Source organism: Perognathus longimembris, chromosome 2 (assembly GCF_023159225.1).
Source record: "Perognathus longimembris pacificus isolate PPM17 chromosome 2, ASM2315922v1, whole genome shotgun sequence".
Lineage (NCBI taxonomy): Eukaryota > Metazoa > Chordata > Mammalia > Rodentia > Heteromyidae > Perognathus > Perognathus longimembris.
The window spans coordinates 57,041,092-57,064,098 of NC_063162.1; positions in this window are offsets into that span (position 1 = coordinate 57,041,092).

The window sequence follows — 23,007 nt, forward strand, 5'->3', positions numbered from 1 at the left end:
GTTCTTCCTCTTAATATAAAATATCCATATTCTCTAAGTACCAGCTTGAGCTGTTTTCTCATTCTCTATGTCTTATAATTGCATGATTTCAGCAGTCAACTATTTAATAAGAGTTCCAAAATATGTATCTTCTTACTTAAGCCTCACAAGCATGCACCTGTGTTTATGATGCCTTGTGCATATTTATAAATAGTTGTCATACCGCCATTTCAAACTAAGCATGACAAAATCCTATTTTTTGTTCTATAATTGTCTCAGTTAATATCATTAGCATCTGTTCAATTAAAATTTTGGCATAATCTACAATGAAGCTCTACCTATTTTATAAATTACAGGTTTTATTATTTGATTAAAATCTTCTATTACCCAAAAATATTTAAAAACTAAACATTCCCAAGATTTAAGCACACCTTTTTGTGTACTTGGCTAAGATATACATTTATTTAAAGATTATCTTGGGTATTTCTGTGGAGATATTTCTTATGAGATTCACATTTAAATGAGTAGAATTTGAGTTAAGCGAATTAAGTGGGCCTCTTTCAAAAAACTAAAGGCCTTAGTAGATCAAGCATCCATCTCCACCGAACAGAAGATATTCTGTCAGCTGACTGATTTAGTACTTGGACTGAAAATCTCCCTTGGGTCTCCAGCCTGCTGGCATACCCTACAGATTTTGGGTTTTTGTAGCTTTCATAACATATAAGCAAAAGTCTCTGTCACTCCATCTACATCTACACATGAACATAAATATGTACATCAATGTATTCTGCCTTCTTATCTTCCAAATCTATAAAAATGTACATATATACTTACACATCTCTTCCTAGGTCTATTTCTTTGAAGAACCATGTCTAATGCAAAACCCAACCCTGTATTTTTAAATGATACTACTCACCTTTGCATGCATTAAACAGAAAAGAAAAACAAAGCCAATCAGATAAATAATAGTCAATCATTCAAACAAGAATAAGAAATGTACTTCAAAAGTTCCACTCACCCAAAGATATGGCCCAACCATGTCAAACTCATGTAGATTTGTATGTATGGAACATCTCTGATTCCTCCATGATGTCTTACATTCTGGCCTCTCATCTTGGAATATTCTTCCATTTTCCTTTGCCTGTGTTCTCTCAGCTTCTCCAGGCAGGTTTAGATATGACTTTCTCTGCATTGCCATTATGTTTTGTTCCTATCTTTATTTTTTTAGGTTACACAGTGATGGATAATTATTTGCCTTACAACTCAAAAGATTTAAACCTCTTGAAGACTGGAGCTCACAGCCCTAGCACTCTTAAATCAATCTCTGCCACATGGAATAACTTTAACCTGTACCAAACATCTTCCCATTAAATTCTTCCTAGACAGAGGAGTGTAATTAATTCCTCAAGCAGAAATCTTCCCCCAATCCCTCTGAGTCCCTAGCACTCAAGCATTGCCTTCCCCATCCATCTTTCTATGCTGTAGCATTGTCCTAACAGCAACCAGAAAACCCCTAAGACAAGGAGAGCTGACTCCTGAGATGCCAAGCCGTGAGGTCTGCTGATGTCTCCCTACCATAATGAACACCAGAGCCTCAACTCGTGCTGAGCACAGGCAGGAGGTATGTTTGAAAGAGGCTAACAGGTGCAGAGACTGTCTGGCTAAGGCAATCCATAACTTTACAGAAGATTTGATTCTTACAACTTACAGAAATGGCCAAGTCCTTTAATCATAGACTATGTCTTCCCAATGTATACACAAATACATAGATAAATAAAGGTCTGTTTTTATTATCATTTTAAAAGTTAACTTTAAGTTTTTGTAAAAAGATGTTTTCAACAACACGTCCGTTACAAACACAATACATTTTGATCAGTGTCACCCCCTCCTCATTCTCCCCCACCTCTTCCAAACCTATTCATTCCATCAAGTTACCTGGTCCCATTTTCACTTATTTATATTGAATATTATGATAATTTTGATCACCCCTCCTCTCTCATCTTCCCTCCTTCCCCTTGACTTCTCCCTACCTATACAACAATATATGTTTTAGCTTTCTGGTATTTATTTTGTTAAACTGTAATTTCATTGTTCAAATGACTCAACACCATTGGTTTATGTATTATGTGCATATGACCCCATATATTTTTACATGTTTATAATTTAGATATAACTTCCATATATGAGAATAAACATGGAGGGTCTGTGTGTGAGGGGTGTGTGAGTGCATGTGCACATGTGCATGCCAGTACTTGGGCTTGAACTGAGGGACTGACTGCTGCAACTTAGCTTTTTGCTCAAGGCTTGTGATTGATCACTTGAGACATTTCTCAACTTCTAACTTCTTGCTGGTTAACTGGAGCTAAGAGTCTTGTGGATTTATCTGCCCAGCTGCTTTCCAACAGTGATTCCCTGATCTCAGACTCCTGAGTAATAGGAATTACAACTGTGAGCCACCAGTGCCCAGATCAATGCTTAGTGGCTGCTGTTTAGGTGTTGAACCAGTTTTGCCAGCACCATTTGTTGAAGAGGCTGTCTTTCTTCCATCCTATTTTTTTAGCTCCTTTATCAAAGATTAAGTAGGCATAGTTTTGTCGTTTCATTTCTGGGTCTTCAGTTCTGTTCCATTGGTCCTCAGGCTTTTTCTTGTGCCAATACGAAGCTGTTTTTAATACTATAGCTTTGTAATACAGCTTGAAGTTTGGTATTAAAATTCCTCCAGCACGGTTCTTTCTACTTAGGATTATTTTTGCTATTTGGGGTCTTTGATTGTTCTATATGAATTTCTGGATTGCTTCCTCTATTTCATTAAAGAGTGGTGTTGGGGTATTGATGGATCTTGCATTGAATTTGTAGATAGCCTTTGGCAATATTGCCATTTTCACAATGTTAATCCTCCCAATCCAGGAGCATGGGAGGTTTTTCCATTTCCTAAGTTCTGCCTTAATTTCCTTTTTCAGGTTTTTAAAGTTCTCATCATAGAGATCTGCCCATATAAACACATAAGATGATGCTAAGTGAAATGAACTCCACGTTATGTAAACAAGTGGTACATCATTGTTGTAATTATTTTCAACATGCCATGTGAAACAGTACCCCTTTTTACTTTTTCTTCCCCTCCCATATTCCCTTCCCCTGGCTATACCCCTGCTATCACTGTATCCCACCTTCGTACCTTGAATCCTGTATATATGTGTATTAGAACTAGGTAAGGGAGAGGGAATACCAAAATCAAGAGACAAGGATAAAAAGACAAACCATTTCAAAAGCAATACTTACAAAACCATTTGGTGTAAACAACTGCACAATATATGGGAGGGTAAAGGGGAGGGGGAGGTGGGGGAAAATGAGGGAGGAGGTAACAAGTTGGATAAGAAATGTATTCACTGCCTTACATATGAAGCTGTAACCCCGCTGTACTTTACATTGACAATAAAGAAAAAGAAAGAAACAGATGTGGTAAGTTTTAAGGACACTAGGAAGGACTTGATCCGGATCCCTAATGTTTTAAGTTGTTGCTTCACCAGGCACTTCAGCTTAGATAGAGCATGAGATTTTGTATGAGAGATACGAATCTGAATTCAAGTTTAGCACTTACAGTATGAGATCGGGCAGTTATTTCACCTTTCTAGTTTCAAATTCCTCATTTGTAAGTTCCTTCTTCACAACACTGCTGCAGAAACAAAGGAAGTAAAATATGCCCAAGTGCCTATCTCCAGAAATCCCTCAATAAAATGGTTGTTGAATTCAAGTCTTCTGCACCCTCTTTATTATGGGCAATCACAGCGCTCTCTCTCTTTTTTTCTCACTCTCTGTGCTGTAAACCTTGCCAAAACACTCAGGCTATATTAACCTTGCAGTAATAAAGAAAAACAGCAAGCTAATTTGGGAAGCTTCCAGTTGCAAAAATGTCCATTAAAATCTGAAAATGGTATAAAAACTCTATGACCACAATAGCCTCTTTCTGCTTTGCTTGGGAACCAGAGGTGAACATCATATTTCTAATTCTCAGCTTTTGCTGTTTGCTTCCAGAAAAGACAATTTAAGTACTGGTTATTAGAGCCTGTCAATAAATTTCAGAACTAAAGCAAATCTTGTTCAATGACTGACAGCTACAAATTAATTTTGCATTCTTTAAACAACTAACAAGTCTAATGTTCACAAAGCTGACAAGCCTTTTGGGACTCAGTACAGTATGGTTCACCTGTCATCCTGCAGTGCAAATTATTTTGCCTTTCACTCAGCTTCATAATGGGAAAACAGTGCAGTTTGTAGACACATATACCTTGACAGTTGAGCCATATGGTTTAGAAGGAAGATATTGAGAAGCAGCCTCAACAGGATACTCTAAATGACTTCATAGGTCTTCTTTAGAAGTCTTCCTAACAGGAATGGCCTCCTGTTTACAAGTTACCAACTTGGTTCTATCTGAGATTTCTTATCACAATTGTTTGTTGATAAAATTTGACCAAACACCATGCTAAGTGCTGGGGATGGAAAGAAAAATGCCACTCATTTTCTCCCTACAAAGATGTCATATGCTAAAATGAGGAAAACACAGTGAGGGTGGTTTGCTTCAGCTTATCTGTAACTGACCGTCAAGACCTAGAAAAGAAGGTATTATTTTATAAGCAGGGGGTAGAATATGGGAAAAATTTCCCAAATGAGTCATTTGTTGACACACACACACACACACACACACACACACATATATACATATATATATATTCTTTTCTTTTTTTCTTTAGTGACTGTATTGGGACTTGAACTCAGGATCTGCACATTGTCCCTTAATTTTTACCACTCAAGGCTGGTGTTTTTATCATTTGACTCAGTTCTGGCCTTTTGGTGGTTAGTTGGAGACAAGGGTCTCACATACTTTCAGGGCTGGCTTGGAATTGAAATACTTAAATATTAGACTCTTGAGTAGCTAGGACTACAGGGGTGAGCCAGCAGCACCCAACCACATTTTCTTTTTTAGTGAAATATAACATCTGATAACAATGTTCTCAAATATTCACTTCACAGTACAGTGGACTTTTGTAAATGTGTACACCTGTGAAATTGCTATCCAGGCAAAAATACTAGATGGGGCATTTTCATTTCCCAAGGGAGCTTTAAATTTTTTTTTTGCCAAACCTGGGATTTGAACTCAGGGCCTGGGCACTGTCCCTGAGCTGTTTATGCTCAAGGCTAGTACTCTACCACTTCAGCCACAGTACCACTCCTGGCCTTTTCTGTTTATGTAGTACTGAGGAGTTGAACCCCAAGCCTCATGCATATTAGGTGAGCACTCTACAACTAAGCCACATTCCCAGCCCTCAAGGGAGCTTCTTAGTGCCCTTCTCAATCAGTTTTTCTCACTGACAAGGGATACACACTGTATTATTTATGTAAGCTAACTTATATGAATTTGAACTTCACATAACTAGAATCATTTAATGTGTTCTCATTTATAATTAGCTTCTTCAGCTCACCCATTGTCTATGATCACCATTGCATGCAATGTATACCTGTGGTTCTTCTCAGTGTTGTGAATGAAGTGTTGGCTTTTGAAGAATGAGTTTCAGTATGGAATATTTGGTCGGTGGGGGAGGAATTATAGTAACATCATTGCAATTTTGAGGTTGATACAGGATATTAGGGATAGAAGAAAAAGATGAGAACTGAACTGTGAAGAATGTAGGATTTAGTACCTTGTAGGTATGTTTTTAGAGGTATTCCACCAATATTATCACCAAAGTCTTTAAACATGAGGCATGGTATAACAAGATTTAAGTGTTAAACCTGTTACTCTGGTATAAACACGGTGAGTCCTTGGGAACAATGACAATCAAGAATTAGAGAAAAAGGGAAGAGGCCATGATAGTAACCCAGGTGGCTTGATTTGGGATTGGGTGAAGGAGAGATGGGATGATCAGGGGAAGATGAGGAGAGGGAGGATTTAAGGTATGTAACTGAAATTTTGGCTTAAAGAGGAGTTGTAGAATGTAAGATGGGAGCAGTTGGAGTAATTAACAAATACGCTACTGGGTCCACTTCAAACTGAGACATAAAGTTAAGAGCCAGCAACCAGGTCCCAAGGATACTCCCATGAACACTGTGTACATCTACCTGACCCTGGCTTCCCTTAGCAGCAGAGCCTTTCAGAGGAGCTAGCTCAAAACATTCTGAGGAATTATGCATATTTAATTTACATCTAGGTCTGAATTCCCCATGGCTGCCTTTCTGTCATTTTGCCATTTCAAAGAATAGCATACCAGGGCTTTTTATTCTAGCCCTGTGGTGGTGCCCTTTTTGAGAGAATAAATCCCAAGTAGTGTTGCCAAGAGCCAGTGACATTTGCCCATGTTTGAAAAGGCCTCATTTTGAAGAATGATTATTGATTCTTTTTCACATTTCAGATCCCTCCTTTGATGCTGCCTTTTACTGGCTTTGGTGCGCGACCCTCAGCTGTGTTCCTGGCTCCTTGACACAGCAGTTCACGCGCAAAGAACTCAGTGTTCTTCCAAGTGGCACTCACCCGGAACCTGTCCACAGGAAAAGCCACTGTTTCTCTGAATAGTTAATCACATGGAGGACTTTCTTCAAGCCTCGCCTGGCTTGTTGAAAACATGTCTATGAGTACAAGTGACGGTGGAGAGTGTGCAGAGAGAAATGAGAGGCCTCAGTGCACTTCATTAAAATGAATAGTGGCAATTCTGAGATGGTATCTTCTCTACTCACAGATTGTGGGCTTAAAGTTTCTGGAGGGAAGTAACATTGGAAGAAAAGGGTAGATGAAGGGCACAGTTGGACCAGGAGAAAATAATAACATATTATAATTCCACACAACTTACTCTTAGGGAATAAATACTGAAAAGAATCATTGGGGTATGGATGATAATTTGGCAACCAAGAAAACATTGGTTTCTGCTTCTAGAATCCATGTCCTATCACTCAGGATATACTTAGTCTTATCTCTTAAGAATCTTGGGCATCAACTGTGTTTGAAGTAAAATTTGGTGTTCAATGTCTGTCAGTGATAGTTCTATGAGCCTAAGGGGAACAGGAAAAGGGAAGAATGAGGTTCCATGTTGTGCATAGATGCAGAGTACAATATCAATGATGATATTGCATCACCATTCTGATATTGGCAAGAAAGTCAGGAGACAGCTTGCCAATGACTTTCTAGGACAAGAAAAGAAGTTCTTCCCAACAAGAATGTAAGTGTTCTATGGAAGGATAGGGCCAAAACCCAATGATATCAGAAAACACATAATATACTAAATATAATAAATTTTGGGTGAAGGCAGCCTCAATTTCAATGTATATAAGTGCAAATGGAAATAAGACAATGAGGGTATAGATGAGGCTAGGAGTGATGGGAGAAGGATGAAAGGGGTGACATGGATCAACTCATTGACTCATAAGCTAACATACTGAATTCAAACACCTTTGTACAACTTCTTAAAATAATTATCATTTTACCATATTTATTGCAAAAAAGCATGAAATCATTCACAAAATAAATGTAGTTGAGAACTTACTATTTGGCTATCAAAAGCCAACCTTGTGAATGAAGGATTTAGCAGCACGCACAGAACAAGACAGGTCTTATAACTAGTGGTCCAATCTCTTACAACGCCATGCTTCCACATGTCCCTTTAAAGGGAAGGAAGTCAAAGAACCAATGTTTTCGGCAGACAACTAACAAGTGAGAATGTCAAAAGTAAGGAAGTATATCAAACTAACAACCAGGACTATTTCAGAAGTAGTCATCAGAGTTTAAATGTGTGTCAAAGATAAAGGCACCAGAGAAATTATTTTGGAAAGTAGGAGAAGTTTGGCCATAAGTTCTGCTGGACAATGGACATGGGCTATGGGGTCTTCCTCACTCAGGGACAAATGTTTCCAATTCTTGATGACTTGGGATCTCAAGAACCATCTAAAAATGTCGATGATTGTCCCTTCCTTTGCAAAGAATATATTACTTTGGGTTTCCATGATACAATGCTTGGTTTCTATGTTAAGATAACAGAGTTGTATTTTTTGTTTCTGGCACAGCCCAACATGCTGTTCAACAAGAAACCTTTCTGATCAACAAGTGACATTTCTCCAGAAATAACAATGGCAACCGGCTCCTTATTCCTTGCAGTCTTACCTTCTCCATTTCAGCTGAGTCCTTGGCAATTAGCTGATATGTAAGGAAATAGATGAAGGAAACATAGCTCTTCTGAACTGCCTCTTACCAACAACAAGAAACACTCTTGCTCATTTATCCTTGGCAGGGCTGGTCACATGGCCTCATCTAGATTCAAAGGATTAGAGAATAGGCAATTATTATCAGTTATATGATCAATTCAATAGCAAAGCTAACTTGTTTTTATTCCTGTGTGACTGTACAAATATTTGTCTAGCCTCAAGTTCATATATTGAAACCTATTCCACAATATGGTGTTATTGGAAGATGATTAAGCCATGAGGAGTCTTCCCTTTATAAATAAGATTAGTAGCTGGTGTGTGTGTGTGTGTGTGTGTGTGTGTGTGTGTGTGTGTGTGTGTGTGCTAGTCTTGGGGCTTAAACTCAGGGCTTGCACTCTTGCTTGGATAGGCAAAGCAACTACTGTTTGAGCCATACCTCCACTTCTGGCTTTTGTTGGTGAAAAGGAGAGAAGAGTTTACCATAGTCGTGTGCACAGGCTGGTTTTGAACCAATATCTTCAGTTCTCAGCTTCCTGAATAGTTAGGCTTACAGGTATGACTCACCGGCACCCAGCTTAATATCCTTTTAAAATAGAAGGGAAGGAGCTTATTTACTTCTTTTTTTCACTTGTGCAGTAGGAAGGCACCATCTCTGCAGCAGTCAACACTTGATCTAGAACTTCTTAGTCTCCAGAACTGTCACAAGCGAGTTCATCTTGTTCCAAAGCTACCTCGTTCATGGTATTATGGCCACAGTAGCCTAGAGGACTTGTTAAGAGTTTCTAAATCTTGAGACTAGCTGGAATTTGAAACACTTCATACGTACATGCCGTGTTTCTGCTCCAGAATGATAGAAAGACTAAGACAGGTTTTCTTCCTACACATCTTCTGTATGAGAAAATTCCACCTCAATTTATTAGTTGAGTCTTTTCTTGATTTTAAAATATAATACAAAATTAATTTACCTTTTCACAATAGCTGACTCTAGTAGCATTGAATTTTTTAGCATGCCTTTTTTTCTACAAAGTTCTCTAGAAAGGGCATTCTAAACGAGAACTTAGTGCTCTTTTTGGTTCAATATAATTTTCAGTGATGTGTAAGCAGAAATGAAAGGTTGTTAAGCATATTTTTTCAAAATGGTTTTGTTTTGTGAAATACAGCAGAAACCACATTGGAGAAGATGCTGGAGAGGCTGGATCTATGCAGTAAGATATGTGCAGCCATGAACTGCACAAATTCTTGGGTATGTTATCAGCCAGGTGCTTTCTGTGTAGAAGGGAAGAAGACTGAAATGTGCAGATGAGAGTGTTACTGGAATGTACTCTTTCCTAAGGCTGGTCAGTGACTAGATGTTGCTAAGGTGAAGACTATGTCGCCCCACCAGTGGCTATAAGCAGTATATTTGGGAATCAGGGTTAGACTGTTCCAGAAGTTCTACTCAGAGAAGTTGTAGTGCTGCATCTTGAAATGGTATCTCACTTCTTAGCTAAGCTTGGATAGGCAGCAGGAATCTCTCCATATCAGAACTAGCCACTCATCAGTATTGAGAAATAAAAGACAGATGTGCCATCAGTGTTAGCTCTACCATGATCAGTCTTGGGGCTTAAACTCAGGGCTTGCACTCTTGCTTGGATGGGCAAAGCCACTACTGTTTGAGCCATACCTCCACTTCTGGCTTTTGCTGGTGAAAAGGAGAGAAGAGTTTACCATAGTCGTGTGCACAGGCTGATTTTGAACCAATATCTTCAGTTCTCAGCTTCCTGAATAGTTAGGCTTACAGGTATGACTCACCGGCACCCAGCTTAATATCCTTTTAAAATAGAAGGGAAGGAGCTTATTTACTTCTTTTTTCACTTGTGCAGTAGGAAGGCACCATCTCTGCAGCAGTCAACACTTGATCTAGAACTTCTTAGTAAAAAGGAGAGAAGAGTGGGGTTCAATGGCATAAGCATGACATTCATCATGGCCATATTTAGATTTATATTCTGTGTCAACCTGCATATCTGGCTGTCTTGACCACTGGCATTTTTTTTAAACAAGTGATTTCTAGTGCTCGGCATTATACTGGGTGTTTATGAACACACCAATCTAATGGAAAGGGAGTATATTATCTCTATGTTATAGTAGACATTGAAGCTTAAAGATGTTTTCTTGAACAGGGTCATGGGACAATCAGCTGGAAAAGCTATGTTTGACACTGAGTTTTTCTCTGACCATCATCCTCAAGGTGAAATGTCACTAGGATCTCAGCCATTCAGTTCACAAACACTTATCGAGGAACTCCTGAGTTAGATGTTGGCAATATTGCAGAAAACTAAAAGGAGTCTTTCTCAGTATGAAAAGCAAATATTAGTAGGATGACTGAGAGTAAATTAGAATTGTAAATCACCATCGAAGTGCATGGATGACAGGGGCAATGAGGAACGTGCAAGACACAATAGAAGACATCAGAGATGTCCCTGAGATGGGGACACTGCAGCTGGGCCCTTGGAAAGGTAGAAATTAGCTTCAGAAGAGCCTGCCAGGCAGAGGAAGCAGCATGCAGGCCCAGAGAGGAGAATGGCTGGGAGTGATCCAATCCCAGCAAAGGCCAATGTTGCTGGATGGTGGACAGTTAGGCGAAGAGGCCAGACAGCAGCTGATGAGGCAGAGCCACACAGATGGTGAGAAAAGCAGGGACTAGTTCCCTGGCTAAGCCTCTCATCAGAGATTATAGAAGGTTAAATGCTACTGAGGGCTGTGGGTCCTTTTATGACTATTACTACTACTATTACTACTAACTTCAAACAAAATCATTGGCAGTTCATCAGCTCTGTCACAAGGCATTTTCCATAGAACTGAGTCTGTTTTATCTTCTTTTAAGAGACAAATGGAGAGAATACAGTGTTCAAATATGTAAATAAAATAAACAAAGACAGGTTTTTCTTCTAGAATAATGAGTTAGGAAATGCAATATTAGGGAATATAAAATATACTGGTTCCATGAACTAAGCCATTTTGAATGCTCAATGGCAAATCATAATGTAATTAAATCAGAAATCAAGTTAACTATTCTTTGTGGTTTCCAGTTTAGAGTCATATCTCACTAACGAGTGAATATTGACCTCTCTTCTAGTTGTTCCCAATGTCTACCCAAAACACAGCTGATGACATTACATGATGAGACAAATGAAAACAACTTAAAATTAGAAGCACTAGCCATAGCCTGGTGGCTCATGCCTATAAGCCTCTCTACTCAGAGGGCTGAGCTGTGAGGAATGTAGTCCAGAACCAGCCGAAGTAGGAAAGTCTGTGAGATTCTTTCTCCAATTAACAAGCAAAAAGTCAGAATTAGAGATGTGGCTCAAGAGGTAGAGCACCAGACTTAAGTAAAAAAGCCAAGTGAGAGCAGAGCACTTGGAGTTCAAGTCCAAATTTGAAAACCCTCTACAAAGTAAAAGCTGTCTATTGAATGTTTACTTAACTGTGAGAAGCACTCCCAATTCTAATCCTTCCAAAAATCCTACCAGGGAGGACTTTTAAAGCTTCAACCACAATTAATATTTTCCATAGTTTATGAGTAGCTAGAACAAGATCACAAAACCAGTAAATAATGGAACTAGGCTTGGAGTTTGTGCCTTTGACTACATTACATGTAGATTCTCTTCCTTAACCCTCTTTCTCCCCCTCCCTCTCCCTCTCCCCTTCCTTTCTCTCTTCTCCTCCTTTTCCTTTTCTTTTTTCTTTCTTCTGTCCTTCCCCTTTCTCTTCCTTGTTTCTTCATTCTCAGTACTTCTAGAAAGAGTAAGCCTGTTTCTGCAGTGCTGTAGCCTACAGAGATGTAAACTGAGGCAGAATCACCTGCCATATATAACTTTTCCTTTGTATTGATCTGGGCTACTGGGCCAATGCCATCTGTTCTTGTAGCGCCTCATCTTTCCCCTGCAACAGAAAGAACTGAGTGGGTGAGGCCAAGTCCTAATCTCTCTCTCCTAGGAAGTGAGCCATGCTGTGGGATGGAAGACCCAACTTCAAGTGTTGAGAGAAAGCTCAGTGCAGCAGCAGAGTGGGGCAGAGTTCTCTGATAGGTGATTGGAGCTCTAGCATCTTATTTAGTGTAGGGGCTGGGGATTTTTTTGGGTGGGGGGGAATAGGCAATCCTGAAGGACACCTGGGTTCCGGAGGAGAAAGTGAATATCACTTGTTCTGTGCCTTGCACACCCACACATGAGATTCAGGAATGGCTATGCAGGCTCCTCACCCGGACAATGTGATGTCTCATCTGCAGGTCAGGTGAGTGCATGAACAATTGCAATATGGTATTATCTACATTCTATCAGGGGCATTTTGATATGCAGACTTAACAGCAAAAGAGAAAAAGTATTAACTTCCTATGAAGAATGCCAGACAATATCCAAAGCAGAAAGCATTAAAGAGCTTGTATGCAGCCAGCCCGCTCGAAGAGACAAAGTCTTTATAAACATGAAGGAATACTTCTCATTCAGAGAACTAGACAGACATAGAATTCTTAATATAAATTGACCTGCTAGTGCAGAATTTATAAGAAAGTATAGTCACTGCATGTGTTATTTAGATGAGGAAAATACATGACATATTAAGATTACATAGGAAATCCTGAATCACCAAAAAACCTTAGTACAGTCCTTTCTCCTGTATCATCCTATGGCCTGTTCTCTGAATTTTATAAAGCAATGGAAACCAAAGATTGTAGAGTATGCCTACCTGCCTGCCTGCCTCCCTCCCTCCTTCCCTCTCTCCTTCCTTTCTTTTTGAAATTTTATTGTTAAAGTGATGTACAGAGGTGTTATACTTACACAAGTAAGGTAATCAGCAAGTTCCATTTTCTCCCATTTCCTGCTCCCAATTCCCCTCCCCCAAATTGTAAAATTCATCTTTCTTTTTCTTTCTTTCCTTCTTTCTTCCTTCTCTTTCTTTCTTTCCTTCCTTTTTCCTTCCTTCCTTCCTTTCTTTCTTTCTCTTCCTCTTTTCTTTCTTCATTTTTTCTCTTTCTATCTTTCTTTCTCGTTGTCTTTCTTTCTTTTTCTCTCTTTCTTCATTCTTTCCTGCTTTCTTTCTTCCTCTCTTTCTCTTTCTTTTCCTTCTTTCCTTCTTTCCTTCCTTCCTTCCTTCCTTCCTTCCTTCCTTCCTTCCTTCCTTCCTTCCTTCCTTCCTTCCTTCCTTCCTTCCTTCCTTCCTTTCCTTCTTTCTTTCCGTGCCCATACTGGGGTTTGCATTCAGGGCCCACCTGATCACTGTTCCTTAGCTTTTCCACTCAAGGCTCTCACTCTACCACTTGAAATACACCTCTAGTTCTGTTTTTTGTTTTGTTGGTGGTGGTGGTTTGTTTGGTTTATTCCAGTTCATTGGAGATAAGAGTCTCATGGACTTTCTTTCTTAAACTGGTATTGAACCACTGTATTCAAGCTCAGTCTCCTGAGTAGCTTAGAGGTATAAAGCACTCTCACTGAGTGAACTCTTCTATATATCCTATTAACAGTTAATTTTTGTTAACAACAAGAAACTCACACAGATATTTTCTGAAATGGAATGTATCTTTTGTAAGACAGAAGATGAGATTAAAAGTTCCCATGAAAGTAGTCTCTTCCTGTTACAAATTCATATAGAGTTTATTGTCCAGACCCTCACCTCATAGCCTTCACTCCCTAAAATTACCTAGGGAACTTTTAAAATAAATTCTTATCTGAGTGAATATATATATATATGTATATATATATATATACATATATATATATCTTCCTCTGAAAGTTATTGGTCTTAGTAGAAAACAACACATAGGATGCTTTTATATTCCCTCTCTCTGTCAGCCTCTCTGTCTCTCTCTGTTTCTGTGTCTCTGCGTCTGTCTGTCTGTCTGTCTCTGTCTCTGTCTCTCTTTCTTCCCTTCACCCCCATAATAAGGATTGAATCCAGACCCTCATACAAGCAATACAAGTGTGCTTTACTCTTTAGGATTCCAACCCAATTAGATTATTTTCTAATCAATGAAAAGTAAACTATAACCGTTCTTTCATTTTACTACCAAAATTTCTTTATTACATAAAATTCAAATATGATGCAAAGATCCCCATATAGACTATTACCTACCATCTCTCTCTTTGCCAAATTGAGAGACAAGAGCTAAAGTAGCATTCATTTCATTTTGAATTTTGACCTTTGTAATTATTAATGTGAGAGAACATATATGAGTATATTGATAGACATTTTTTATTTGTCAGTTTTATCCTTTGCCTATTTTTTGTTGATTGACCTACCTTTTATGTTATTTGGTAGCAAGGAACACATTATTGAATATAAACCTGAATGCTTCCTAGATTATACAGGTTATAAGTCAGTTTTCCCAAATTGTAATTAATCTTCAAAACTTGATCAAAGACTTAATAACTGAATAAACAGAAACAGATGACAGAGGAGTAGAAATGTTGCTGCTATTGTGTCAAAAGATATTCTCAATTCAAAAAGACTTCAGCAATGATCTTTTGAAAGTTCTCTAAGTCTTCCTGAGCCTCTATTTCTCTTAAAGATGATATAATCTGACAATGTAGTTTTGAGAGGATTAACTGAGATAACACAGCTGAAAGAACTGTGCTCAGACCTATCATCATTCAAATTTAAGTGGCCCCTTGTGATTCAGTGCTATTAAGCAGAATAGTGGTGTTTCAGTAGCCTGAAAGAGACTTAACTATTGTCCTTTGTCCTAGCCAACATAATTCTAACTTACAATACTGATAGTCACAAGCACTAAGGCTCTGGTCATTGTTTTGAAATTTTTCTTGGTCTTTTTTGTGGCAGATAACATTGATGGCGCTTGAATGGACTGTTTAGCTTTCCTCTTTTGTGGGCTGACAATAACAATTGCCTTTTATGTGAACTGACCTATCCAGTGTGTAAAGTCTAGTCTAGTCTACAATCACCACGGAGGCTTTGGATCAGTCTATTTGACTATTTGTTACCAAATCCGTTACTTTCATTTCTGCAAGTCAACTCTGTATTTCAGAGTGACATTTCTCAGTCTTTGTTTATTTGTTTAATAACTCTCCTGTAATAAAAACATTCATAAAAGCTTTATTGTCAATGATTTGCTTTATGGGCTTTAGATTTTTGTATTAATTAGGAAAGATGTTTCCTTATTTATAAATAACTACTAAGGAAAAAAAGAAAAGAAAGAAGCTGCCAGTGTAGCTTTGGCTCAAGTGGTAGAGTGCTAGACTTGAGCACAAAAACCTCTAGTGCAGTGCCTAGGCTCTAAGCCCCAGGACTGACACATAAAAAGCCCCAGTATTAACACATAGACACAAAAAAAGAAATCACAATATTCTGACATATTTTATACATTTATATACTTATTACAAATGGGTATATAATAAGCTTATATATTTATATCATTTCAATATAAATATTTACATATTTGTATTCAAAAAGGACAGTTATCCTGAATATGATGGCACATGCTTATAATCTTAGAACTGAGGAGGTTGAAGTAGGAGAATTGTAAATTCCAGACAGCCTAGACTAAAATGTGAAAAAGAAGAAGAAAAGAAAGGAACAGAGAGAGCTATCTTCTGTGTCTAGAATCTATTTCTGTTTAAAGTGTGAGCTATCTATACTTTACTTCCAAATTCACAGCAAATTATCCCAACACCATTTACTGAATAATTGAATAATCTATTCTTTTTTCACTGATTTGAAAAAGAACTTCCTTTATAAACAGGTAAATGATGGTTCTTTTTCTTGAGATGGCCGATTCATCTATTTCTAAACATTTTATACCTTTTATGCCAGGAGCAAAGCTAGAAATTTTTTTTGAAGCTTTGACACAAAAGGTCTTGTTCTATAATCCAGTTCCAAAAGCCAACATTTGGCACAAAATTCTTTGTGCCTAATTGAAATCCAATTTCTAGACCCCAGGCTCAGATATGGGGAGTTTGATATATCAGTCCCACCATTCCTGCATATACACCAAACAAAAAGATGTGGTAGAGGGGATTTGTTTTGTGGTAGCAATGAGGAGGAATAACATTGGCCTCAAGTTAAACAGGGAGAATTGGAGCCAGGGAGTGAGAAAGGCATACACAGTTAAAACCAAGTCACAGGTGTGGCCTGGCTGACCACGGTCTCTGTCTTGGTCTCTGCAGTGGGTTCAGAGACATTACAGCATTATTACTTGAGGAGGCCAGAAACAAGTCAGTCACTTCTGCCTGGCAGTTGGTCTGCCTTGAACTTCTGGCTCTTCTTTGGGGAGAGTTTCACCTTTTGCCACAAGAAGATGAGAAGACAGCATTGTCTGTCCAAGTGACAGTCTGCCTTTTGTCCCAAAACGCTTATTGGTGGGCATTCCTGTCCTTCTTGGTTATTGAAAAGTGGTGGTGGGAGATAATGACTTATATCAAAGGGCATGGGCGAAATGTAAAGAAATGGGTACCCAGATTTTCTGGTGTTTAGTTAATTCATGGGCTCAGCTAAAACACTTTAAAACTGCCTGTTCCATAATGGTCTTGGCAGGTTTATATTAACTGTTCCACAAGCTTTTTTCATGACAAAATTCTGGTCTTCTTGCTTTCTCACAGCAAGACTCAAAGATGTGAAGTTACCAGCTACAAGCTGGTCAGAGGAGAAATTATTAAGGGAGAAGGGAAGATTGTTGGGACCTCAAGGATCCCTTTTCCCTTATATCCTGGGGAAAATGCCTGAACCACAAAACTATGAAAGAGCACTTGGCCTTGTCTTCCGCCAGCAGAAGGCAAAGGCATGCTCTCATGGACCGTGTTCAGCCAAGGAGAGTGAGTTACCCAAGCCTCCCTCCCTGCCCCTTCTCACGTGTCAGAGATCGGCAAAGAAGGAAAGAGTCCGGGGAGGCAGTTTGAGATATGAACTGGTCTCCTTGCCCAGGAGGCGGGGGGAAGGATTTATTACGGTGACAGAAGGACTTGGCTAATTGGCTGAACCAGGCTGTCTCGGCAAGAGTGGCATCCTGGGACTCCCCCCACAGGCTGACATCATGCCCCAATAGGACCACCCTTGGGCTCCGGCGGCGCCATCTTGAAGGCATCCATGTGGACCTGAGATTGAGACAGGAGGCGAAACTACTCCTTCCTGTTCCGGACCCGGAAGGCGTAGGAGTAGCTTCCTGCAATACGGCCCCAGGACGGGAGGAGGGGAGGGACAATCGGGGACAGCCCCTCTACATATGCAGCCAGCATCCCCACATCTCTCCCTCTTTTATTTTTTAAACAGCAGGAGGCACCTTACTTGAGGGCGCGCCTGTCTTAGGTTGCCTCCCCCATGGGAGATCTTCCCTGTCATTGGCAAAAGAATGCACTGGCACTTCAGGCTAATCTACCTGCCGGGAGGCCAGCCCAATGAGAGAATTCAGAGAAAGCGGGTTTGGCATTTGAAAGAAAGCCCTGATGTTTCTGCTCCATGCCTGTGGGCCCCGTCCAGTAGCGGGTCCTAATGGGCGTTATGACTAACCTCGTGGTGTGCCCAATGGGTCAAAAACAAAAGCCACTGTTGACCCAAACAGCCATAGCTCGTAGCCACAAACAGAGAACTGTTTTGACTAACAGAGGGTAAGGTAAACAGGGTGCAAATGTGAACCTAAGGCACTTATAACATGAACAATTATAACATAGAGTAGATGCAAACATGAACAGATGTAGCACAAGAGCAATTATAATGCAGGCACAAGGCAATGGAGGGACTCTTATCTGGCTCAGTCCATAAGAGATAGAGAAGTCCTGACCTTATCTGGTGCCACCTGAGATGACGCAGACAACATTCTCTCTCTCCGATAGTGAGGTAGGAGCAAGTCCAAACTTTGGCTCTGGCGACTTTCGTTGGCTCACAGCAGCCAAGGGGCTGGTAGCTTAAAGCACTGGTTAGTAAACATTTTTAACGTAAACATTTGGAGCAAGGTGCCAATTTCCTTGCTTATTGTAAACATTTATCATAAAACATTAAGGTGTCAAAACTCTTTAGCTCCTATTTCCCGCCAATGGGGTCCCTAAGGTAAGCAGCAAGGGGAGGAGCAAAGGAAGGAACAACAATGTGAAAAATTCTCCTTTAGTCCTGTGCAATGTTGCAGACGGTGCCACAGCAAAACATTGCACCACGGAACGCCAGGCGATGCCCAGGAAGCAAGCAGAGCTGGCACTGGTCCACCGCTAATGTACACAGGCAGGCTTTCCGACTCCCCTTCGAGAATCCACCAGGGTATCTGTTTTTCCTAGAAAGAGTAAGGGGAGACATCCCTCAAGGGCAGGTGCCCTTGGGTGATCATTCAGATGAAGAATATTTTAAGTCTCTAGCTGGTATCCAAATTGGATTTGGTTCCCCAATTGGGAAGACGCATGCAAAGCCCCTTCCTGCACTGATAAGTGGCTCCGGGTCTCGCCATGTTCCTCTGAGGGGGTCCTTCCAACGGACTTCCACCTTTACCTAAGGTGTTTGGCTTGACCAATGTCGCTGGAAAGTTGACAGAGGTTGGTCCTTGGAAAAATTTAAAATATTTAATGTAAACATCGCTGTCCTCAGCTGGTCATGGGGGCTTTCCCCCCCCCTTTTTGTTTTAATAATTGATCCTTCAGGGTCTTATTATGCCTCTGAATTATGGCCTGACCCTGTGGGTTGTATGGTATTCCAGTAGTATGTTTAATATTCCATGTTTGGAAAACGGCCTGTAAAGGCTTGATGGTGAAACAAGGTCCATTATTTGTCTTTACTTGTAGAGGAAGCCCTAGGATGGCAAAACATTGTAAGAAGTGGCTCTCAGCATGCTGGACTCTTTCCCCCGCATGTGCCGAGGCCCAGCTGGCCCGAGAATGGGTATCAATGGACATAAATATATATTTTAACCTTCCAAAAGGAGCGTAGTGGGTTACATCAATCTGCCAGATAACATTAGGCTTTAAGCCTCTGGGTTGACTCCAAGAGACTGCAAAGGAGGGACATGCAGAAAAGGCATGCATGCCGCGCAAGTCCTAATAATCTTTTTTAAATCCTTTATAGGAACTGAAGAAAATCTCTGATGTAACCCTCTCCAGTTTAAATGTGTATGCTCGTGGAATCCTTGGGCCATTTGAAGGTTTTGAGGCTGTAAGACAGCCATAGCTGTAATAATCCCATTAGTGTCCAGATGATTGGCCAGTTGATTACCTTGTGCCAGGTTCCCAGGCAGTCCTTGGTATTCACGGAGGTGCTGTAGGAATATATGCTTAGCCCACTCTTTTAACAGAGACCTGACTTGGATCATTAGAGGGGTGATTGGGTTCTCATCTAACTTAATATATGAAGATACTAGGTTTGGTAACAAATTAACCACATACAAACTGTCAGAAAACAAATTCATTGGCTGCTTGACATGGGTCAGTGCCAGGGCAAATGTGTATAGCTCCTTGAACTGCGCAGACCCGGTAACTGCTTCAAAATAATGGGTGTTTCCTTTCCCACAGGCAGGGGAGGAGGCAGGGCATACTACCGTGGCAAGCCCCACCCTTCCCCCATCTGTAAAAACATTTGCAGCCTTGACAAGAGGCCTGGTAGAAAAATCACAGGAGGGGTCCATGGTAGCTTGAAGAATGAGGTCACCCATCTCGAAGTTCCATAATGGCAATCTAACTTCCCCATAAAACCCTCTAAGGCACTAGACACCCAGTTATGGTTCCTTTTGACCCATTCAATATCTACCAGCCTGTAAGGGATGGTTATCACATCGGGATCTTGCCCATAATGACTCAGGGTAGTATCCCTGCCATTAATTATTAAATCAGCTAGCTGGTCCAGCTGGGAATAAACTCTGGGAGCTCCTCCCACTGATGTGTGCACCCACTGAAGAGGTTCGCAGGACTGGATAATAGCGGCTGAGAAAAGCTCAGATCCAGGGAGGACCCAAAGACAGAGTGGACACTCAGGCTTATAGCGAGCTAACTGTGCCACACCTAGGGCCCTTTGGATTTTCTGGATTATTGCTTGGAGTGATGGAGTTATTGTAATAACATCAGTGGGTGCTTTGCCCTGTAAGGAGTCATGGAGTGGAAGCAGCTCCTCTGCAGGCAGGTGAAGCCAAGGCCTTAGCCAATTAATCTCGCCTAACAGCGTTTGCATCTCTACTGGAGTATAAGATGACTTGAGGGATAACTGGGGTTTAAGGGGGCACACAGGGTCTAGTTTAAGTTCTGCCCCCAAGATCTTAAAGGGGTATACTTTCTGAACCTTGTCCCTAGCTATATGCAGTCCTCCTCCTTGCAGGAGTGTTTGCAATTCCCTATAGGCTGAATTCAATACTCGGGCGTCGGCTGCCCCCATAATGATGTCATCCATATAAACATATAAAATAATATCTGGTTGGCTCCGAAGAGGTTGAAGGACTTGTGACACATAATGCTGACAAAAGGCTGGACTATTAGCCATGCCCTGGGGCACAACCACCCACTCATACCTTTGCTTTGGCCCCTGGTGCTTAACTGAGGGCACAGAAGAGCAAACTTTTCACAGTCTTGGCGGTCAAGGAGGATGGAAAAGAAACAGTCCTTGATGTCAATTACAATCAAATGTCTATCCCGAGGAATGGAGGGAATCCATGGCAGCCCCCTTAAGGGGGTGCCTACGGGGACTATCCACTCATTAATCTTCCTTAGGTCCTGTACCATCCTCCATTTCCCTGAGGCCTTTTGTATAACAAATATCGGGCTGTTCCAAGGCCTCAGCCTTGGTCTAGTATGCCCTAGGGACAGTTGTTCTGACACTATTTCCTTTAATTTCTCTAATTTGTTTGAGGGAGCGGCCACTGTCCCATCCACACTGGGAGTCCTGAAAGCCATTGAATGGCAGGAACAGTAGGAACAGTGGCCTTTAGGATTGGGGGTGAGGCCCTGTAGAAGAAGCAGGAGGCTCTTGACTTGAGGTCTCAGGAGGAGGCACTCCCTGATGGTCATTAGGGCCACCTGACGGGTTATGGCCTGAAGAGGCTACAGCCTTAGTCTTCGCTAAGATGTCCCGTCCCAGCAGATTTTCTGGTAAGCCTGCCATTATCAGGGAACACACTTCTCCCTTATTACCATCTGGATCATTCCAGGCAAGCCAGTTCCTACTTACTTCACTGTCAACTTTGCCCCCTACTCCTGTTGTCTGGGGCCTGGCGATCAAATCCTACCAAGAAGGAATTTCCTCCTTCCTTAATACAGTCCGGTCAGCTCCAGTATTGAGTAAGCATCAGAACTTTTTCCCGGCTATATTAATCTCCATGCTCGGCCTGGCTTTTGAGATTATCGGGACTACCCAGTGGACCCCAGGTTGGTCATTAGGCTGGTCGCCGGGTTGGTCACAGAGCTGGTCTCTAGACTGGTCGCCTCCTTTGGGTGACGGGGCTGGAGGGTGCCCCACTACTAGTTTAAAGGCTTCCCCCAAGCTTCAAACTTGGACTTGCACTCACTCTGCCAATGATATCCCTTCTTGCACTGGGGGCAAGGTGTCTTAGGCGACACCTTAGTTTGGCCGGAGTTTCGTCCTGATGAGACACTAGGTCTTACAGAGCCTGAAGGACATTCTCTCTTGAAATGGACACAGCCACCACAACCATAACATCACCCTCTGCGTTCCTTTTGGCTGTGGCAAGAGTGGGCTCCTTATCAAGCGAGGCAGTCACCGCCTGTGTCCGGCAGGTCTGAGTATTGAGATCCTGACAGGCAAATATCCAGCTTTCTAGAGGCTTGTCTTTCATTCTTGCACAAGCCAGTTTGTGGTCTGGGACCAATCCATCCCACACCAAGACCTGACAAGTTTGTCCATCTGAGACCAAGGAGCCTTCACCTGAATGCTTTCCTCCACCCTCTTGATAAAGGAGGCAAGGTCCTCTGTCGCCCCTTGAGTAACTTCTAATGTCGGGGTCTTTGGAGGCCCTTTCCCTAAGGATCTCCATGCCCACATTCCTAGGGCCCACACCCGCTTCCCACAGGATGCGGGAAGAGGGACCTGTTGAAAGTCAGTAACATGTGGATTGGTGGGCCCATACAACATTTTAAAGGTGATGGGGATTGGGGGATTGTTTGCTCGAAATTTCTCAGACTGAGCAGAGCATGCATCCCTAAAGGATGCTCACCATTTTTTTAAATCTTTCTTAACAAGCACGGTCTGACCTACGCATCTCCACGTTTTTGTGTCGGAAAACCGGTTGTTCAGGCCACGGAGTAGGGCATGAGCCCAAGAGGACTTTGGTCCCCTCTCAGTGACTGTTTTCCTAAGATCTCGAAACTCCTTGACTTCCCCAGGTTCCCACCCAGCCGTGATACTTGCTACATCAAAGTCTACCATCTCCTCTATACCTGGTAGCAAGTCCAGCCGTGGCTGTTCGAGCTGAGGCGGAAACGGCAACAATGGCAGTGATCGTGGCGAAAGCAGGGTGGGCCATTGTTGGTCCAGGGCGGAGTGTCTGGTGGGGGAGGGGGGAAGCGATGGCAGAGGCTGCCAACTACCCCCCTCCCTGGCCATGTGTCTTGGGCGCGTGGCATCTAGTCCTGGATTCTGGAAGCTAGGCCCATGATCAAGATCAGCCCACTGCCCCTCCGAGGGCCTGTCAGGATGGGCACCGGGCCCTCCTCCTGCAGGTCCACGGGGGGGTCCCCTTCTTCTCCCCCAGGCTCTCCTTTGCAGCTCCAGCCCAACCCAACGGATTCTCTCCTATAGAAAAGCAAGCTTTGAGAGAGGCGATGATTGGGAAGATTACAAGGGGTAGATCATCTACTATCTCCTCTTCCTTGCCGTCTAGCTCCCTCTCCAGCTGGTCCCAGGTTTCCCAGGAAAGCAGGTTAGCTTTAACCAACCACTGGATGG